This window comes from Heptranchias perlo, chromosome 6, assembly GCF_035084215.1.
Source record: "Heptranchias perlo isolate sHepPer1 chromosome 6, sHepPer1.hap1, whole genome shotgun sequence".
NCBI classification, from domain to species: Eukaryota; Metazoa; Chordata; class Chondrichthyes; order Hexanchiformes; family Hexanchidae; genus Heptranchias; species Heptranchias perlo.
Window position 1 is genome coordinate 63,003,536 of NC_090330.1, and position 22,934 is coordinate 63,026,469.

Sequence of the window (22,934 nt, forward strand, 5' to 3'; positions counted from 1 at the left end):
GCTGCAGTCCGTGTGGTGAAGGTTCTCCCACAGTGCTGTTGGGAAGGGAGTTCCAGGATTTTGACCCAGCGACAATGAAGGAACAGCGATATATTTCCATGTCGGGATGGTGTGTAACTTGGAGGGGAACGTGCAGGTGGTGTTGTTCCCATGTGCCTGCTGCCCTTGTCCTTCTAGGTGGTAGAGGTTGCAGGTTTGGGAGATGCTGTCGAAGAAGCCTTGGCGAGTTTTGCAGTGCATCCTGTGGATGATACACACTGCAGCCACGGTGCGCCGGTGGTGAAGGGAGTGAATGTTTAGGGTGGTGGAAGGGGTGCCAATCAAGCGGGCTGCTTTGTCCTGGATGGTGTCAAGCTTCTTGAGTGTTGTTGGAGCTGCACTCATCCAGGCAAGTGGAGAGTATTCCATCATACCCCTGACTTGTGCCTTGTAGATGGTGGAAAGGCTTTGGGGAGTCAGGAGGTGAGTCACTCACCACAGAATACCCAACCTCTGACCTGCTCTTGTAGCCACAGTATTTATATGGCTGGTCCAGTTAAGTTTCTGGTCAATGGTGACCCCCAGGATGTTGATGATGGGGGATTTGGCGATGGTAATGCCGTTCAATGTCAAAGGGAGGTGGTTAGACTCCCTCTTGTTGGAGATGGTCATTGCCTGGCACTTGTCTGGCGCGAATGTTACTTGCCACCTATGAGCCCAAGCCTGGATGTTGTCCAGGTCTTGCTGCATGCGGGCTCGGACTGCTTCATTATTTGAGGGGTTGCGAATGGAACTGAACACTGTGCAATCATCAGCGAACATCCCCATTTCTGACCTTATGATGGAGGGAAGGTCATTGATGAAGCAGCTGAAGATGGTTGAGCCTAGGACACTGCCCTGAGGAACTCCTGCAGCAATGTCCTGGGGCTGAGATGATTGACCTCCAACAACCACTACCATCTTCCTTTGTGCTAGCTATGGCTCCAGCCACAGGAGAGTTCTCCCCCTGATTCCCATTGATTTCAATTTTACTAGGGCTCCTTGGTACCACACTCGGTCAAATGCTGCTTTGATGTCAAGGGCAGTCACTCTCACCTCACCTCTGGAATTCAGCTCTTTTGTCCATGTTTGGACCAAGGCTGTAATGAGGTCTGGAGCCGAGTGGTCCTGGCAGAACCCAAACTGAGCATCGGTGAGCAGGTTATTGGTGAGTAAGTGCCGCTTGATAGCACTGTCGACGACACCTTCCATCACTTTGCTGATGATTGAGCGTAGACTGATGGGGCAGTAATTGGCCGGATTGGATTTGTCCTGCTTTTTGTGGACAGGACATACCTGGGCAATTTTCCACATTGTCGGGTAGATGCCAGTGTTGTAGCTGTACTGGAACAGCTTGGCTAGAGGCAGAGTTAGTTCTGGAGCACAAGTCTTCAGCACTACAGCTGGGATGTTGTCGGGGCCCATAGCCTTTGCTGTATCTAGTGCACTCAGCCGTTTCTTGATATACGTGGAGTGAATCGAATTGGCTAAATACTGGCTTCAGTGATGGTGGGTATATCGGGAGGAGGCCGAGATGGATCATCCACTTACTAGAATGATTCCAGGGATGAGGGACTTACATTACGTGGATAGACTGGAGAAGCTGGGATTGTTCTCCTTGGAACAGAGAAGGTTGAGAGGAGATTTGATAGAGGTATTCAAAATCATGAAGGGTCTAGGCAGAGTAGATAGAGAGAAACTGTACCAATTGGTGGAAGGGTCAAGAACCAGAGGGCATAGATTTAAGGTGATTGGCAAAAGAATCAAAGGTGATATGAGGAAAACATTTTTTACACAGCGAGTGGTTAGGATATGGAATGCACTGCCCGAGGGAGTGGTGGAGGCAGATTCAATCGTAGCCTTCCAAAGGGAAATGGATAAGCACTGGAAATGAAAAATATGTGCAGGGCTACAGGGATAGGGCGGGGGAGTGGGACTAGCTGGATTGCTCGTGCATAGAGCCAACGCGGACTCGATGGGCCCAATGGCTTCCTTCCGTGCTGTAACCTTTCTATGATTCTAGGGGTCATAGTCTCAAGATAAGGGGTCGGCCATTTACGACCGAGTTGAGGAAAAATTTCTTTACTCAGAGGGTTGTGAATCTTTGAAATTCTCTACCCAAGAGTACATGGATGCTCAGTCGTTGAGTATAGTCAAAACTGAAATTGATAGATCTTTAGATACTAACGGAATCAAGTGATATGAGAATAGGGCAGGAAAGTGGAGTTGAGGTAGAGACCAGCTATGATCTTATTGAATAGTGGAGCAGGCTCGAGGGGCCGTATGATCTAATCCTGCTCCTGTTTCTTAGGCCTTGCAAGAGCCGGAGCAAACAAGCACCCCTTATTAGAGCAGTGATGAGGAGGGGATGGACCTGCGGGCAGGGACCCTGGGAGGTTAAAGATTCAGACCTGAGTCAGGACCCAGCGTGGAGGCTAACCAAATAAAAACACTTCAGGCACCAAACTTCAAAGCACCAAAAATATTAAAAGAGAGAAAGACGTCATTTCATGCTGCTTTCTTCTGCTCTTGAGCCAGGTATTTATAAGCACTGTCAATGTGCAAACAATAAGCTAACTATATTTGACCTAATGATGTGCCTATTTGTATTCGGACTTTATGACCTTAAGTCAAGTTGAAGGCAGCTGCACCTTAGCAGCAGAATATTACATTGTATGTTTCATGGTTTATTGCTCCTGTTGTGATAAGAGTGTATTTTACAACTTAGAATCATATGGGGTGAAATTCCGTTGGGGTTCTCCCACTCATGTTCCATAACTTCGGCAGAGTAGCTGTGGAAATCCCGGAGAAATGGCATAAGCAGCGTTCATGCCATTTTATCACAGTTTCTGCAGCTCCTCTACTAAAGTTCTAACAGACGAGTAGGAGAACCCCTGCAGAATTTCACCCCCATAGTCACAGAATCATAGTGGGTATTTTTGACTTTGGGTGATGGTGCAAAAATGAATTCCATTGACTTCATTTCCATTCAAGTCAATGGTAATGAAATTAAGGAGAGTTGTATTACGGGCGGCTGAATCCATATCACCCGTTTTACACTATTGCCCAAAGTCAAAATGATCCCATAGGTTTTTACAGCACAGCAGGAGGCCATTCAGCCCAATGCCCCTGTACTTGCTGTCTAAAAGAATTGATTAGAATGGGCCTATACTCACTGGAGTTTAGAAGAATGATAGGGAATCTCATTGAAACATATAAGATTCTGAGGGGGCTTGACAGGGTAGATGTTGAGAGGTTGTTTCCCCTGGCTGGAGAGTCTAGAACTAAGGAGCATAGTCGCAGGATGAGGGGTCAGCCATTTAGGACTGAGATGAGGAGGAATTTCTTTACTCAGAGAGTTGTGAATCTTTGGAATTCTCTACCCCACAGGGCTGTGGATGCTGAGTCATTGAGTATATTCAAGGCCAGATAGATATTTAGATTTCTGGACTCTAGCGGAATCAAGGGATATGGGGATCAGGCAGGAATGTGGAATTGAGGTCGAAGATCAGCCATGATCTTGTTGAATGGCGGAGCAGGCTCTAGAGACCTTATGGCCTACTCCTGTTCCTATTTCTTATGTTCTTATGAAAGAACTACCTGCTTAGTCCCATTCCCCTGCTCTTTTCCTGTACCCTTTTTAACCCACCACTGTTCCTGATAGGGCATTGCATGACCTAACAACTTTCTGTATAACAAATTTAATTCTCCTAATCTCTACCTTTGTTTTTCTTACGATGATCTTAAATTTATGCCCTCTACTATGAGCAATACCACGGGTGATCAACTATTACATGTTAACAATATTCACAATCTAATTACTAAAAGACTGGTTATTATTTGTTTAAAAATGTTTAATATTTACAATGTGTAATATAATTAATAGAGAAACACTGTAACAAAAATTCTGAGACGTTTCAGTCATGTGATATATTCTGCAATAAAGACATTCTGTTGTTCTATTTGACCGTCGTTACCTAATTCTCATTCAATCTGATAGACAGATGCTGTAAACAGCACAGCATTTGGTTTTGATGTTGCAAAGTACATCCTTTATATAAAATTTTATGTAATATTAAGAATATTACACGGGAGTGTTTTTTTATTAATTATATAGTTTACATAGAGTTGCACCTTTTGTCAAGTCTGAAACAGGGCAGAGGGCAGGATAGACAAAGCAGGATCATGAGTTGAGTTCTGATATTTGCTGTTGTTGCACATTCACTGAAAACCTTAGTAACCCTAATATCCGATTCTTCCACATCAGAAGACACAGGCGTAAATGTAAAAATTGACTTTTCTTTTAAAAATCATACTTTTGGCGTTTGTTTTTAATTTTGGAAATTTACAGACATGCCACTCAAAAACTGAACTGTCTAGTTGGTTGCAACGCTAAACCTGTAGTCTGTACTCCAATTCTCACTGTTGTTAATGTGAATCCAATAGATGTTCATCCATCTATCGGTCATCTTAACCTGTTATATAGAATTACATAGAATCTGCAGCACAGAAACTGGCCATTTCAATCCAACGGTCTATGTGAGTGTTTATACTCTGCACGAGCCTCCTTCCACTCTAACGACCTCTTACCACCCTCCTATCTTTCTATTCCCTTCTGCCTCGTGTACGCGTCAAGCCTCTCTTTCAATGAATCAATGTTTTCTCCTTCAACTACTCCATGTGGCAGCAAGTTTCACATTCTCACAACACTCCTTGTGAAGAAATTCCTCTAAGTTCTTTATTTGATCTGATGTGGAGATGCCGGTGATGGACTGGGGTTGACAATTGTAAACAATTTTACAACACCAAGTTATAGTCCAGCAATTTTATTTTAAATTCACAAGCTTTCGGAGGCTTCCCCCTTCATCAGGTGAACGATGTGAAATGAAATCCTCGAAATGAAATCGCATTTATAATTCACAGAACAATGCTTGGTGAGTACAGACAGTTTTTTCAACTGCCCGTTGCCAAGGCAATCAGTGTGCAGACAGACAAGTGTTACCTGCCAGGTCTCACAGAATATACAAATCACCAAAAAAAAACAACAAACAAAAAAAACAGAGATAGAGAGGTAGAAACATAGAAAAGACAGCAACTGACCCGTTATATTAAAAACAGATAACATTTGTTCGCTGGTGGGGTAACGTGTAGCGTGACATGAACCCAAGATCCCGGTTGAGGCCGTCCTCATGGGTGCGGAACTTGGCTATCAATTTCTGCTCGACGATTTTGCGTTGTCGTGTGTCTCGAAGGCCGCCTTGGAGAACGCTTACCCGAAGGTCGGTGGATGAATGTCCATGACTGCTGAAGTGTTCCCCGACTGGGAGGGAACCCTCCTGTTTGGCGATTGTTGCGCGGTGTCCGTTCATCCGTTGTCGCAGCGTCTGCATGGTCTCGCCAATGTACCATGCTCTGGGGCATCCTTTCCTGCAACGTATGAGGTAGACAACGTTGGCCGAGTCACAGGAGTATGAACCATGCACCTGGTGGGTGGTGTCCTCTCGTGTGATGGTGGTATCTGTGTCGATGATCTGGCATGTCTTGCAGAGGTTACCGTGGCAGGGTTGTGTGGTGTCGTGGACGCTGTTCTCTTGAAAGCTAGGTAATTTGCTGCGAACGATGGTCTGTTTGAGGTTGGGTGGCTGTTTAAAGGCGAGTAGTGGAGGTGTGGGGATGGCCATAGCGAGGTGTTTGTCCTCATTGATGACATGTTGAAGGCTGCGGAGAACATGGCGTAGTTTCTCCGCTCCGGGGAAGTACTGGACGACAAAGGGTACTCTGTTGGTTGCGTCCCGTGTTAGTCTCCTGAGGAGGTCTATGCGATTTTTTGCTGTGGCCCGTCGGAACTGTCGATCGATGAGTCGAGCGTCATATCCCGTTCTTACTCGGGCGTCTTTCAGCGTCTGTAGGTGTCCATCGCGTTCCTCCTCGTCTGAGCAGACCCTGTGTATTCGCAGGGCCTGTCCATAGGGGATGGCCTCTTTGACGTGGTTAGGGTGGAAGCTGGAAAAGTGGAGCATCGTGAGGTTGTCCGTGGGCTTGCGGTAGAGTGAGGTGCTGAGGTGCCCGTCTTTGATGGAGATTCGTGTGTCCAAGAAAGAAACTGATTCTGAGGAGTAGTCCATGGTGAGCTTGATGATGGGATGGAACTTGTTGATGTTATCGTGTAGTCTCTTTAGTGATTCCTTTCCGAACCCACTCAGGTCCACATACAACTCGGATTACGCTGAGAGACTCTGCCGCCGTACCTCTCGCACACTCCGCAACCATCTCATACACCAACTCTACAGCAGACGCCACAACCTCGAAACCAAGATAGAGTCCATACTCTCAACCTGTACTCAGGACACAGCAGACCAGCTACGTTACACCGCCAAACAGACGAGGCAACGGAACTACGCTGCCGACATGAAAACCAAGAGCAGGAAGCTTGAGAAACTCGGCATCACCACCAGCATCGACCAAGCTTCCCCTGGTACCACGGTTGCAACCACAGGGAAGTCTATTGTCAATTTGTCCGATCACACCCTTCAACCAGACAAAATCGAAGTTCTCAGCCGAGGGCTCAATTTCTGCCCCACTACCAAAATGGACCCCACTAGTCTCGCGGCGGACACAGAGGAATTCATCAGGAGAATGAGGCTCCAGGAATTCTACCACAAACCCCAAGATTTCAGCCGCGAACCCAATGAGACAATCGACGATCCAGAACAGCAGACAGAGGGATCCGCGGTACAGCAACCGAAGAGGAAAGAGTCAAACTGGACTCCTCCGGAGGGTCGCTGCCCTCAGCTTGACATGTATGCTCAAGCTATCAGGAAATGCGTCAATGCCAGATTCATCAGCCGCACTCGGAAGACAGTCCAGAATGTCACCCGAGCACAACGCAACGCCATCAACGCTCTCAAGACCAACCGCAACATCGTCATCAAACCAGCGGACAAAGGAGGAGCCATTGTCATACAGAACAGAACGGACTATTGCAAAGAAGCATACCGACAACTGGACAACCAGGAACACTACAGACGGTTACCCGCAGACCCGACCAAAGAACACACCCACCAGCTCAACAAACTGATCAAGACCTTCGATCCAGACCTTCAAAACATCCTACGCACTCTCATCCCACGTACTCCCCGTGTGGGAGACTTCTACTGCCTCCCAAAGATACACAAAGCCAACACACCCGGACGTCCTATCGTATCAGGCAACGGAACCCTGTGTGAGAACCTCTCTGGATACATCGAGGGCATCCTGAAACCCATCGTACAGGGAACCCCCAGCTTCTGTCGCGACACTACAGACTTCCTACAAAAACTCAGTACCCACAGACCAGTTGAACCAGGAACACTTCTCACCACGATGGACGTCTCGGCACTCTACACCAGTATCCCCCACGATGACGGCATCGCTGCGACAGCATCAATACTCAACACCAACAACAGCCAATCTCCAGACGCCATCCTACAACTCATCCGTTTCATCCTGGATCACAATGTCTTCACCTTCGATAACCAGTTCTTTACCCAAACACACGGAACAGCCATGGGGACCAAATTCGCACCCCAATACGCCAACATTTTCATGCACAAGTTCGAGCAGGACTTCTTCACTGCACAAGACCTCCAACCAACACTATACACCAGATACATCGACGACATTTTCTTTCTATGGACCCACGGCGAGGAATCACTAAAGAGACTACACGATAACATCAACAAGTTCCATCCCACCATCAAGCTCACCATGGACTACTCCTCAGAATCAGTTTCTTTCTTGGACACACGAATCTCCATCAAAGACGGGCACCTCAGCACCTCACTCTACCGCAAGCCCACGGACAACCTCACGATGCTCCACTTTTCCAGCTTCCACCCTAACCACGTCAAAGAGGCCATCCCCTATGGACAGGCCCTGCGAATACACAGGGTCTGCTCAGACGAGGAGGAACGCGATGGACACCTACAGACGCTGAAAGACGCCCGAGTAAGAACGGGATATGACACTCGACTCATCGATCGACAGTTCCGACGGGCCACAGCAAAAAATCGCATAGACCTCCTCAGGAGACTAACACGGGACGCAACCAACAGAGTACCCTTTGTCGTCCAGTACTTCCCCGGAGCGGAGAAACTACGCCATGTTCTCCGCAGCCTTCAACATGTCATCAATGAGGACAAACACCTCGCTATGGCCATCCCCACACCTCCACTACTCGCCTTTAAACAGCCACCCAACCTCAAACAGACCATCGTTCGCAGCAAATTACCTAGCTTTCAAGAGAACAGCGTCCACGACACCACACAACCCTGCCACGGTAACCTCTGCAAGACATGCCAGATCATCGACACAGATACCACCATCACACGAGAGGACACCACCCACCAGGTGCATGGTTCATACTCCTGTGACTCGGCCAACGTTGTCTACCTCATACGTTGCAGGAAAGGATGCCCCAGAGCATGGTACATTGGCGAGACCATGCAGACGCTGCGACAACGGATGAACGGACACCGCGCAACAATCGCCAAACAGGAGGGTTCCCTCCCAGTCGGGGAACACTTCAGCAGTCATGGACATTCATCCACCGACCTTCGGGTAAGCGTTCTCCAAGGCGGCCTTCGAGACACACGACAACGCAAAATCGTCGAGCAGAAATTGATAGCCAAGTTCCGCACCCATGAGGACGGCCTCAACCGGGATCTTGGGTTCATGTCACGCTACACGTTACCCCACCAGCGAACAAATGTTATCTGTTTTTAATATAACGGGTCAGTTGCTGTCTTTTCTATGTTTCTACCTCTCTATTTCTGTTTTTTTTGTTTGTTGTTTTTTTTTGGTGATTTGTATATTCTGTGAGACCTGGCAGGTAACACCTGTCTGTCTGCACACTGATTGCCTTGGCAACGGGCAGTTGAAAAAACTGTCTGTACTCACCAAGCATTGTTCTGTGAATTATAAATGCGATTTCATTTCGAGGATTTCATTCACATCGTTCACCTGACGAAGGGGGAAGCCTCCGAAAGCTTGTGAATTTAAAATAAAATTGCTGGACTATAACTTGGTGTTGTAAAATTGTTTACAATTTATTTGAGCTGTTAGTGACTATTTTATATTTATGCCCTCTTGTTCTAGATTCACCCACAAGTGGAAACAATTTCTCCACATCCACCCTATCAAACGTCTTCATAATTTTAAAGACCTCTATTAGGTCTCTTCTCAGTCGTCTCTTTTCCAGAGAAAAGAGCCCCAGCCTGCTCAATCTTTCCTGATTGTTACAACTCTCTCTATTCCGGTATCATCCTTGTAAATCTTTTAGCATTTTCTCCAGTGCTTCAATATACTTTTTGTAATATGGATACCAGAACTGTGCATAGTACTCCAAATGTGGTCTAACCAAGGTTCTATATAAATTTAATATTACCTTCCTGTTTTTGAATTCTATTCCTCAAGAAATGAACCCCAGCACTTTGTTTGCAAACTTTATAGTCTTCTCAACTTGTGTTGCTACTTTTAACGATTTATGTATCTGTATTCCCAGATCTCTTTGCTCTACTACCTCATTCTTATCTTCCAAGAAATAAGTGGTCTCCTTATTCCTCCGACCAAAAATGAACTTGATTTTTCATCTATCTATTCGAGTGTAGACAGTGTAAAGCTGAGTGAAAGCAATTCAAATAACCTACTGTACCTATTGCATGTAATATGCAGAAGGAAGATTGTAGTTCAGAAGGAGATGAACTGAAGGACTAGATCAAGCGCATGGTTTGAAAATGTTATGTCAGTTCCTATATAGTTGGCATATGAGTCAAAAATAGTTTTATGAACAATGGAAGTGATTCTGAACATTTGCCTCTGTCAATTGAAACATCTGGCTTTGGAAGCCCTTCCAGTACATATTAATTTGTAAAGCTGTTGATATCTAGGCTAAGGAATGGCATTGTGGTATGAAGGAGTCATTGGTGTGCTGGACTGTACAATAGAATTGAGCAGGATTGAAAATGTAGAGCTTGTGTTCAAATCCCTCCATGGCCTTCCCCTTCCTATCCGTAACCTCCTCCAGCCTTACAACCCTCCGAGATCTCTGTGCTCCTCGAATTATGGCCTCTTGCGCATCCCCAATTTCCTTCGCTCCACCAATAGCAGCCGTGTCTTCAGCTGCCTAGGCCCTAAGCTCTGGAATTCCCTCCCAAAACCTCTCTGTCTTGCTATCTTTCCCTCCTTCTTTAAATCGCTCCTTAAGCCTACCTCTTTGACCAGGCTTTTGGTCACCTGTCTTAATATCTCTTTATGAGGCTCATTGTCAAATTTTTTCTGATAACGCTGCTGTGTTGCACCTTGGGATGTTTCCATTAAAAGGTGCTATGTCAATCAAGTAGTTGTTGGTTTGAGTGCTGTTATTATCTGATGATTATTGTGTGGATACAAGCTGCTCTTAAAACCTGAAAAAGCTGCAAGTTTAATCAGCAAGAAACCCAGTTTGCTGAAATTAGACAGTGCTGCTCATTTGTAGGAGAAACATACATGGTCCAGTCTTTTTCCATCATCCTTTTCTCTTGTAAATAGCTTGGTGACAGTTTCCATAAAGCAGACTGTTTCTTTTAAGGCAGATACCTACATCTTTTACTTTTACTGCTGAGATGGTGCAGCCCAGCTATATTAATTAGTTGCTGTTTGCTTAAGAACATGTAGAATGACAGGATGGTAGGAAGAATGAGGAGAGGCAATATAAACTAGAGGGCACAACTCTAAAAGAGATAGAGAGATGTGGGGGTATATGTACACAAATCGTTGAAGGTGGCAGGGCAGGTTGAGAAAGCGGTTAAAAAAGCATACGAGATGCTGGGCTTTATAAATAGAGGCATAGAATACAAAAGTATGGAAGTCATGATGAACCTTTATAAAACATTCGTTCGGCCACAACTGGAGTATTGTCTCCAGTTCTGGGCACCGCACTTCATCATGCTTTTGGGATAAATGGCTTCTGCCCCAATTTGCTGCCCAGTCAAGTGATTTGCCCCAATTTTAGGCCTCAAAAATGCTGAAAATGGCGTGGAATTTTGTGCCAAAATTATGTGTTTGTTTTTATCTAAAAGTTGTGTACAGTTCTGGTCACCATACTACAGTAAGGATATCAAGGCGTTCAAGGCACAGCATAAAAATGCAACCAAACTGGTAGCTCTCATGGCATCTGAGATACTAGGAGAGATCGAAGAGCCTGCAATGTTTTATTCTAGAGAAAAGAAGGCTCAGAGAGATGTTATTCAAATATTCAAGTTCCTTAAGAGAATAAATAAACTAAACCCGAGAACATATGTTTCGGATTTCTACAAATTCTAGAACCAGAGAATACAACTCAAGTTTAGATCAATTTAATTACTTTAGGCAGAAGTTGGCTAAAGAATAGAACAAACTGCCCAGGGAAGCAGTTCAGGCAGAGAGCATGGAAAATGTTAAGAGAGTATTGGGTAGATATTTGAGTGTGTGATTTAGGGATATTAGTTTCTTGGATGAGACCAGATGGACTACAGAATCTTTTCTGGTCCTGTACTTCCTTATATTCCTATGTTTTATAAGGTTGATGAAGCAGTGTCTAGGAAGTTCCAATGATATATGATAGTGAGCTAATGCTCCAGAAAATTGCAGGTTATAACAAAATCAAAAGGATAGGGAGGGAAGAAGTGGGATGGAGTAGCTGTACTAATTAGAGATAACATGACAACAGTCAAAAAAAGAGACATAACTCGCAGAAAGATAGAAACAGAATCCATAGGGATTGAAATAAAAGATAAGGGATCGATCACGCTAATAGGGGTTTACTACAGACTTTTTAAAAATTCCTTTCTCTTTCTTGAATAATCAGTTGTTGACGTGAGCCTTTACATCCAATTTAATTCCCATTTATGTTATTCATTAATAATGTCTAATTCTGGCCACATTGAGTCCATTTGAAATGTTTGATACAAGCCTGAGTTTTTGGACTGAATGTAACTTCCACAACGTCATATTATCCAACAACTCCCTTCTGTTAGTGCAAGATGCACACCCGCTGAAGACCTAGATACCTAAATGGCCTTGGCTTTGATGATTAACCATGATGTGGAGATGCCGGTGATGGACTGGGGTGGACAAATGTAAGGACTTGCACAACACCAGGTTATAGTCCAACAGTTTTATTTTAAATCACAAGCTTTCGGAGCTTTCCTCCTTCGTCAGGTGAGTGAAGGGTTCTAAAAACGCAGAGCATATATAGTCAGAGAACAATGCCTGGTGATTACAGATAATCTTTCCAACTGCCCCCTATCACACCTCGGCTGGGAGACGATCACAGCAATCAAAGGTGTCGTTGGTGTTCAGACAGGTTAGCCACGGAAAACATTACATCCCAGTATACTGAATACACAATGGGTCAGATCACAAAGACAGAGAGAGAAAGAGACCCGAAAGGCAGAGAGAGAGAGAGAGAATGTCCAGTTGTATTAAAAACATAACTTTTTTTCGCTGGTGGGGTTACATGTAGCGTGACATGAACCCAAGATCCCGGTTGAGGCCGTCCTCATGGGTGCGGAACTTGGCTATCAATTTCTGCTCGACGATTTTGCGTTGTCGTGTGTCTCGAAGGCCGCCTTGGAGAATGCTTACCCGAAGATCGGAGGCTGAATGTCCTTGACTGCTGAAGTGTTCCCCGACTGGGAGGGAACCCTCCTGTCTGGCGATTGTTGCGCGGTGTCCGTTCATCCGTTGTCGCAGTGTCTGCATGATCTCGCCGATGATGTAGACAACGTATGATGTAGACAACGTTGGCCGAGTCACAGGAGTATGAACCATGTACCTGGTGGGTGGTGTCCTCTCGTGCGATGGTGGTATCTGTGTCGATGATCTGGCATGTCTTGCAGAGTTTGCCGTGGCAGGGTTGTGTGGTGTCGTGGACGCTGTTCTCCTGAAAGCTGACTCGTCGATCAACAGTTCCGACGGGCCACAGCGAAAAATCGCATAGACCTCCTCAGAAGACAAACATGAGACACAACCAACAGAGTACCCTTCGTCATCCAGTACTTCCCCGGAGCGGAGAAACCACGCCATGTTCTTCACAGCCTTCAACATGTCATCGATGACGACGAACACCTCGCTAAGGCCATCCCCATGCCTCCACTACTCACCTTCAAACAGCCACCTAACCTCAAACAGACCATCGTTCGCAGCAAATTACCCAGCTTTCAGGAGAACAGCGTCCACGACACCACACAACCCTGCCACGGCAAACTCTGCAAGACATGCCAGATCATCGACACAGATACCACCATCACACGAGAGGACACCACCCACCAGGTACATGGTTCATACTCCTGTGACTCGGCCAACGTTGTCTACATCATACGTTGCAGGAAAGGATGCCCCGCATGGTACATCGGCGAGATCATGCAGACACTGCGACAACGGATGAACGGACACCACGCAACAATCGCCAGACAGTCGGGGAACACTTCAGCAGTCAAGGACATTCAGCCTCCGATCTTCGGGTAAACGTTCTCCAAGGCGGCCTTTGAGACACACGACAACGCAAAATCGTCGAGCAGAAATTGATAGCCAAGTTCCGCACCCATGAGGACGGCCTCAACTGGGATCTTGGGTTCATGTCACGCTACATGTAACCCCACCAGTGAAAAAAAAGTTATCTGTTTTAAATACAACTAGACATTCTCCCTCTCTCTCTCTCTCTGCCTTTCGGGTCTCTTTCTCTCTCTGTCTTTGTAATCTGACCCATTGTGTATTCAGTATACTGGGATGTAATGTTTTCCGTGGCTAACCTGTCTGAACACCAACGACACCTTTGATTGCTGTGATCGCCTCCCAGCCGAGGTGTGATAGTGGGCAGTTGGAAAGATTATCTGTAATCACCAGGCATTGTTCTCTGACTATATATGCTATGCGTTTTTAGAACCCTTCACTCACCTGACGAAGGAGGAAAGCTCCGAAAGCTTGTGATTTAAAATAAAACTGTTGGACGATAACCTGGTGTTGTGCAAGTCCCTTACATTTGATGATTAACAACTGTGGTCTCAGCACCGATCCTTGTTGGACACCACTTCCCACCTTTTGCCAGTCTGAGTAACTACCTTTAACCCCCTACAATCTGCTTTCTGTTTTGTAGCCAGCTAGCTATGCATTCTGTTACTCGTCCCCTGACTCCACATGCTCTGACCTTAGTCATGAGTCTACTATGCGGTACCTTATCGAAGGCCTCTTGAAAATCCAAATGTATTACATCTCCTACATTACCCTTTCCTACCCTATTTGTTACATCTTCAAAGAATTCAGTTAAGATTGGTTAAGTATGACTTTGCCTTTTGAAATCTGTGCTGAATATTCATTATATTTTCAGTTTCTAGATATTTTTCTATTACAACTTTGAGTAAGGATTCTATTATCTTTCCTACCACCGACATTAAGCTAATTGGGCTATAGTTCCCTGGACTTGTTCTATCTCCCTTTTTAAATATTGGAATCACATTAGCTGTCCACCAGTCCTCTGGTACTATTCCCTTTTCTAACGAATTTTTATATATATGTAATAGCGCCTCTGCTATCTCTTCCCTAACTGCTTTTAACATGCGTGAACGCCATCCATCTGGACCAGAGGTCTTATCCTCTCTAACTCTGATTAGTTTATCAATTATCTCCCCCTTTTCTATTTTAAATGTTTCTATATCTTTTTTGATCTTTTAATATTTGCGGAGGTTGGGCTTTTTACATACTGGGTAAGAAAGGAGTCCTGCACACATTGTAAAAACTCCATTCGGTAAGTAGTCACTTTGGTTCTTCTCTTCTCTGATCATCCAAAACCCTGCTGCCCATACCTTAACTTGCACCAAGTCCCATTCTCCTATCACCCCTGTACTCGCTGACCTACATTGGCACCCAATCCGGCAATGCCTCGATTTTAAAATTCTCATCCTTGTTTTCAAATCCCTCCATGGCCTTGCCTCTCCCCATCTCTGTAACCTCCTCCAGTCCTACAATCCTCCGAGATCTCTGTGCTCCTCCAATTCTGGCTTCTTGCCGATTCCGGATTTTAATTGCTCCGCCATTGGCCGCTATGCCTTCAGCTGCCTAAACCCTAAGGTCTGCAATTCCCTCCCTAATCCATTCCACCTCTCTCTTTCCTCCTTTAAGATGTTACTTAAAACCTACCTCTTTGACCAGGCTTTTGGTCACCTGACCTTATATCTCCTTATGTGGCTCGGTGTCAAATTTTGTTTGATAATTGCTCCTGTGAAACGCCTTGGGACGTTTTACTACGTTAAGGGTGCTATAATAATGCAAGTTGTTATTTAATTACATTTGACAGTGTATAAGACTGTGGCCATCTGTGTGGAATGGAAGCTGTCTTTCCCTGTTGTTCAAGAAGTAAGAGAAGACTCACAGCTCACCCAAGTGATATAATAATTAATATTGATCACCAGGCTGTCATCTTCCCATTTTTACAATTTATATCATTTGCTTTTGCACCAGATCTTCGAAAGCCCATGAGCTGTGATGTCGGTCTCCAGGAGGCGCCCTGTTTACTACCCTCAAAGTGGATCCTTGAGACAAGAAGCGGTTGCCAATCTCCCGGAATTGAGGGTTGCTCTCTCGGGTACCGCTGCTAGCAACCCGAGAGAAGAGTTCCCTATATTTGCAGTTCGTGGAACTTCACGGCTACACGCATCAGCCGCCTCCGTTGTCTCTATGTGCAATTCCTGTCATACCCGGCTGCGCTCAAGGAGTTCTGGCCGGCTCAGCCACTCCCTGCTTCCCAGAAGTGGCCTGGAATTTCTCCGTAGCCGGCCCTGTCCCCTAACCTCGCACTTCTGGCAAAGTTCCGGCGTGGAGCGGGACCAGCTAACTTTGTTCAGTCTGCAGTAAAGTCAAATATGCATCCTGGAAATGTAGTCAGTCAACATAATTAATTATCTCTTGCAATGCATGTGATGTATTTATGGTAATTGGTTAAAAAGGATTTTCACAATGATATGCCTGCCGTAAACTACTGTGAGAGCTCTAACACTCATCAATTAATCCTGATCTGTGAAAAAGAAACTTTTTTTTGTTGTAAATTGTTACTATTTCCTTCCACCAGGTACTGGGACCACTGCTTTTAATGATATATATTAATGACTTGGACTTGGGAGTAGAGGGCACAAAACTTGGAAGGGTAGTAAATGGTGAGCAGGATAGTGATAGACTTCAACAGGATATGGACACGTTGGTGGCATGGGCAGACACGTAGCAGATGAAGTTTAATGTGGAAAAATGCAAGGCGATGCATTTCGGTAGGAAAAATTAGGAGAGGCAATATAAACTAGAGGGCACAATTCTAAAAGAGGTAGAGGACAGAGGGATCTGGGGGTATATGTACACAAATAGTTGAAGGTGGCAGGGCAGGTTGAGAAAGCAGTTAAAAGCATACGGGGTTCTGGTCTTTATAAATAGAGGCATAGAGTACAAAAGCAAGGAAGTCATGATGAACTGTTATAAAACACTGGTTCGGCCACAACTGGAGTATTGTCTCCAGTTCTGGGCACTGCACTTCAGGAAAGATGTGAAGGCCTTAGAGAGGGTGCAGAAGAGATTTACTAGAATGCTTCCAGGGATGAGGGACTTTAGTTACGTGGATAGACTGGAGAAGCTGGGTTTGTTCTTCTTGGAACAGAGATGGTTGCGAGGAGATTTGATAGAGGTATTTAAAATCATCTAGGGTCAAGACAGAGTAGATAGAGAGAAACTGTTCCCATTGGCAGAAGGGTCAAATTTTGTCTGATAACGCTGCTGTGAAACAGCTTGGGAAGTTTCCATTAAAGGTGCTATGTAAATGCAAGTAGTTGTTGATTTGAGTGCTGTTATTGTCAGATGATTATTAGTGTGGATACTTAAAACCTGAAAAAACTGCAAGTTCCATCAGCAAGAAAATGAATGAGGTGCTGAACAACTTAAATGTGACCTAGAGACGTATGAATAGTCCACAGTTATAGGCCAGGTTTCTGATGTCTGCTTTGATGTTTGCCCCAAAGAGCTACTCCTCTGAATTGCTGTGGATACAAAGAGAAAAAAACAACTGCTGTAATTTGGAACAGCACTGAGGAGAATCCTGACTAACATTTTCAGTCAGGAGATTGATGCGTTTTACTTTTTTTATATTGATCATACAATCTACAGTGCTGTGTAGTGCTGCATGCATTAATCCTATGCATTCTCATGGACAGAATTAATAACCCACAGAGTTTTTCATCTAACTATTGAAAAATGCATCCTCATTGGTAAATTGCTCTGTAGTTTCCAGTTCAACCACAGTTGCCAGAGATCAGAGCTGGGAGAGGGCTTTCCCCTGGAAAGTGTATGATGCTTCCCCTGTTAACCTGTCTGAATACATACTTTTATAGGTATTTGCTTACCTGTAAATTATTGGATAAAGGGAGCATTATTATAGGTATATATGTTTTCCAGGTGGTTATTACTGGCTTAATGCCTGTGGCAAGTTAAGAATCAACAGACATGAAAACGGTCATTAGTCATTCAGGTTACCACTGCAAAACCTGTCTAAAACAGCTTTCTACCTGGTAATTCAAGAAATATGATCATGGAATATAATGTAGAAGAATTTCTTAATTCTGTGACATTGTTGCTAGACAATAGTGTTGAAAACAGATCTCCGTTGTGTTTTGGTGTGTTATCATAACTACAGTGGGGTAAACTTTACAAATTAATGCGTAATATTTCCTGATTAACAGTGGCCAAACTATTTGCTGAGTAGCCAGAGTTCATGATCCATAAGCAGCAAAGCAATAGTGTGCAAAAACTTAGAAGACTTCTAATAACTCGGGTCTTCACATCCATGACTAATGGTAACATTTTGTCCCAAAATCATTAATAAAACCATCTGCACTTTCAAAACAAAATAATTATAATATTTGCACAGCAAGCAATTATATTTAGTAAACCAGTTTACTGAAATTAGACAGTGCTGCTCATTTGTAGGAGAAACATACATGGTCCAGTCTTTTTCCATCTTCCTTTTCTCCTGTAAATAGCTTGGTGACAGTTTCCATAAAGCAGACTGTTTTTCTTATGGTTGATATCTACATCTTTTACTTTTACTGCTGAGATGGTGTAGCCCAGATATATTAATTAATTGCTGTTTGATGAAGAACATGTAGAATGACAAGATGGTAGGAAGAACGAGGAGAGGCAATATAAACTAGAGGGCACAGTTCTAAAAGGGATACAGAGAGATTTGGGGATACATGTGCACAAATCATTGAAGGTGACAGGGCAGGTTGAGAAAGCGGTTTAAAAAACATATGGGGACCTGGGCTTTATAAATAAGCCATAGAGTGCAAAAGTATGGAAGTCATGATGAACCTTTATAAAATACTGGTTTGACCACAACTGGAGTATTGCCTCCAGTTCTGGGCTTCGCACTTCAGGAAAAATGTGAAGGCCTTAGAGAGGGTGCAGAAGAGATTTACTAGAATGATTCCAGGGATGAGGGACTTTAGTTACATCGATAGACTGGAGAAGCTTGGGTTGTTCTCCTTGGAACAGAGTCGGTTGCGAGGAGATTTGACAGAGATATTCAAAATCATGAAGGCTCTAGACAGAGTAGATAGAGAGAAACTGTTCCCATTGGGGAAAGGGTCAAGAACCATAGATTTAAGGCGATTGGCAATAGAACCAAAGGTGATATGAGGAAAAACTTTTTTACACAGCGAGTGGTTAGGATCTGGAATGCACTGCCCGAGGGGTGGTGGACGCAGATTCAAACATGGCCTTCAAAAGGGAACTGGATAAGTACTTGAAAAGAAAAAATGTGCAGGGTATGGGGATAGGGTGGGGGAGTGGGACTAGCTGGATTGCTCGTGCATTGAGCCAGCACGGTCTCGATGGGCCGAATGACCTCCTTCCATGCTGTAACCTTTCTATGATTCTATTATTCCAGGGGTCATAGTCTCAAGATAAGGGGTCGGCCATTTATGACTGAGATGAGGAAAAATTTCTTTACTCAGTGGGTTGTGAATCTTTGGAATTCTCTACCCCAGAGTACATGTATGCTCAGTCATTGAGTGTATTTAAAACTGAAATTGATAAATTTTTAGATATTAATGGAATCAACGGATATGGGGATCGGGCAGGAAAGTGGAGTTGAGGTAGAAGATCACCCATGATCTTATTGAATGGCAGAGCAGGCTCAAGGGGCCGTATGGCCTACTCCTGCTCCTATTTCTTATGTTCTTATGAAAGAACTACATGTTTCATCCCATTCCCCTGCTCTTTTCCCGTACCCTTTTTATCCACCACTGTTCCTGGTAGGGCATTGCATGACCTAACCACTTTTTCTGTATAACAAATTAAATTCTCCTAATCTCTGCCTTTGTTTTCCTTACAATGATTTTAAATTTATGCCCTCTACTATAAGCAATACCACGGGTGATCCACTATTACATGTTAACAATATTCACCAAGTAATTACTAAAAGACTGTTTATTATTTGTTTAAAAATCTGTTGAATATTTACAATTTGTAATATATTTAATAGAGCGACACTGTAACAAAAATTCTGAGAAGTTTCAGTCATGTGATATATTCTGCAATAAAGATATTCTGTTGTTCTATTTGACGGCCAGTAATTACCTAATTCTCAGAAAGACAGATGCTGTAAACCGCACAGCATTTGGTTTTGATGTTGCAAAGTACATCCTTTAGATGTGCAGTTTCCAGAGAAATGTACATTAAAACCAAATGCTATCTATTGGTAAGATGCCTTACCACTTAAGTATGTAATTTTTTTAAAGCCAAAATCTTTCCCTACTCTATTCCATTGAAATATACTTCTATTAAGCGAGGTGGGAGGAGGCTCGTGCAGAGCATAAACATCGGCATTGACCTTTTGAGCAGAATGGCCAGTTTCTGTGCTGCAAAATTCTATGTAATATTAAGAATATTACACGGGAGTGTTTTCTTATTAATTATATAGCTTACATAGAGTTGCACCTTTTGTCAAGTCTAAAACAGGGCAGAGGGCAGGATAGACAAAGCAGGATCATGAGTTGAGTTCTGATATTTGCTGTTGTTGCACATTCACTGAAAACCTTACTAACCCTAATATCCGATTCTTCCACATCAGAAGACACAGGCGTAAATGTAAAAATTGACTTTTCTTTTAAAAATCATACTTTTGGCGTTTGTTTTTAATTTTGGAAATTTACAGACATGCCACTCAAAAACTAAACTGTCTAGTTGGTTGCAACCCGAAACCTGGAGTACATACTCTAATTCTTACTGTTGTTAATGTGAATGTTCATAGATGTTCATCTATCTATCGGTCATCTTAACCTATTACATAGAATCTGCAGCACAGAAACTGGCCATTTCAATCCAACTGATCTATGTGAGTGTTTATACTCTGCACGAGCCTCGTCCCACTCTAATGACCTCTTACCACCCTCCTATCTTTCTATTCCCTACTGCCTCGTGTACGCATCAAGCCTCTCTTTCAATGAATCAATGCTTTCTCCTTCAACTACTCCATGTGGCAGCAAGTTTCACATTCTCACAACACTCCTTGTGAAGAAATTCCTCCTAAGTTCTTTATTTGATCTGTTAGTGACTATTTTGTATTTATGCCCTCTTGTTCTAGATTCACCCACAAGTGGAAACAATTTCTCCACATCCACCCTATCAAATGCCTTCATAATTTTAAAGACCTCTATTAGGTCTCTTCTCAGTCTTCTCTTTTCCAGAGAAAAGAGCCCCAGCCTGCTCAATCTTTCCTGATTGTTACACTCTCTCGATTCTGGTATCATCCTTGTAAATCTTTCAAGCATTTTCTCCAGTGCTTCAATATACTTTTTGTAATATGGATACCAGAACTGTGCACAGTACTCCAAATGTGGTCTAACCAAGGTTCTATATAAATTTAATATTAGCTTCCTGTTTTTGAATTCTATTCCTTAATAAATGAACCCCAGCACTTTGTTTGAAAACTTTATAGTCGTCTCAACTTGTGTTGCTACTTTTAACGATTTATGTATCTGTATTCCAAGATCTCTTTGCTCCACTACCCCATTTAGTTTCTTACCTTCCATGGAATAAGTGGTCTCCTTATTCCTCCTACCAAAAATGAACTTGATTTTTCATCTATCTATCTGAGTGTAGACAGTGTAAAGCTGAGTGAAAGCAATTCAGATAGCCCAAAGTTGCCCTACTGTACCTATTGCATGTAAATGCATCTGCACATTATATGCAGAAGGAAGATTGTAGTTCAGAAGGAGATGAACTGAAGGACAAGATCAAGCACATGGTTTGAAAATGTTATGTCAGTTCCTATATAGTTGGCATATGAGTCAAAAATAGTTTTATGAACAATGGAGGTGATTCTGAACATTTGCCTCTGTCAATTGAAACATCTGGCTTTGGAAGCCCTTCCAGTACATATTAATTGTAAACCTGTTGATATCTAGGTTAAGGAATGGCATTGTGGTATGAAGGAGTCATTGGTGTGCTGGACTGTACAATAGAATTGAGCAGAATTGAAAATGTAGAGCTTGTGTTCAAATCCCTCCATGGCCTTCCCCTTCCTATCCGTAACCTCCTCCAGCCTTACAACCCTCCGAGATCTCTGTGCTCCTCGAATTATGGCCTCTTGCGCATCCCCAATTTCCTTCGCTCCACCAATAGCAGCCGTGCCTTCAGCTGCCTAGGGCCTAAGCTCTGGAATTCCCTCCCAAAACCTCTCTGTCTTGCTATCTTTCCCTCCTTCTTTAAATCGCTCCTTAAGCCTACCTCTTTGACCAGGCTTTTGGTCACCTGTCTTAATATCTCTTTATGAGGCTCATTGTCAAATTTTTTCTGATAACGCTGCTGTGTTGCACCTTGGGATGTTTCCATTAAAGGTTCCATATGTAAATGCAAGTAGTTGTTGGTTTGAGTGCTGTTATTATCTGATGATTATTAGTGTGGATACAAGCTGCTCTTAAAACCTGAAAAAACTGCAAGTTCCATCAGCAAGAAAATGAATGAGGTGCTGAACAACTTAAATGTGACCTAGAGACGTATGAATAGTCCACAGTTATAGGCCAGGTTTCTGATGTCTGCTTTGATGTTTGCCCCAAAGAGCTACTCCTCTGAATTGCTGTGGATACAGAGAGAAAAAAAACAACTGCTGTAAATCGGAACAGCACTGAGGAGAACCCTGGCTAACATTTTCAGTCAGGAGATTGATGCGTTTTACTTTTTTTATATTGATCATACAATCTACAGTGCTGTGTAGTGCTGCATGCATTAATCCTATGCATTCTCATGGACAGAATTAATAACCCACAGAGTTTTTCATCTAACTATTGAAAAATGCATCCTCATTGGTAAACTGCTCCATAATTTCCAGTTCAACCACAGTTGCCAGAGATCAGAGCTGGGAGGGGGCTTTCCCCTGGAAAGTGTATGATGCTTCCCCTGTTAACCTGTCTGAATACATACTTTTATAGGTATTTGCTTACCTGTAAATTATTGGATAAAGGGAGCATTATTATAGGTATATATGTTTTCCAGGTGGTTATTACTGGCTTAATGCCTGTGGCAAGTTAAGAATCAACAGATATGAAAACGGTCATTAGTCATTCAGGTTACCACTGCAAAACCTGTCTAAAACAGCTTTCTACCTGGTAATTCAAGAAATATAATCATGGAATATAATGTAGAAGAATTTTTTAATTCTGTGACATTGTTGCGAGACAATAATGTTGAAAACAGATCTTTGTTTTGTGTTGGTGTTTTATCATAAATACAGTGGGGTAAACTTTACAAATTAATGCGGCAGGTGCATAATATTTCCTGATTAACAGTGGCCAAACTATTTGCTGAATAGCCAGAGTTCATGATCC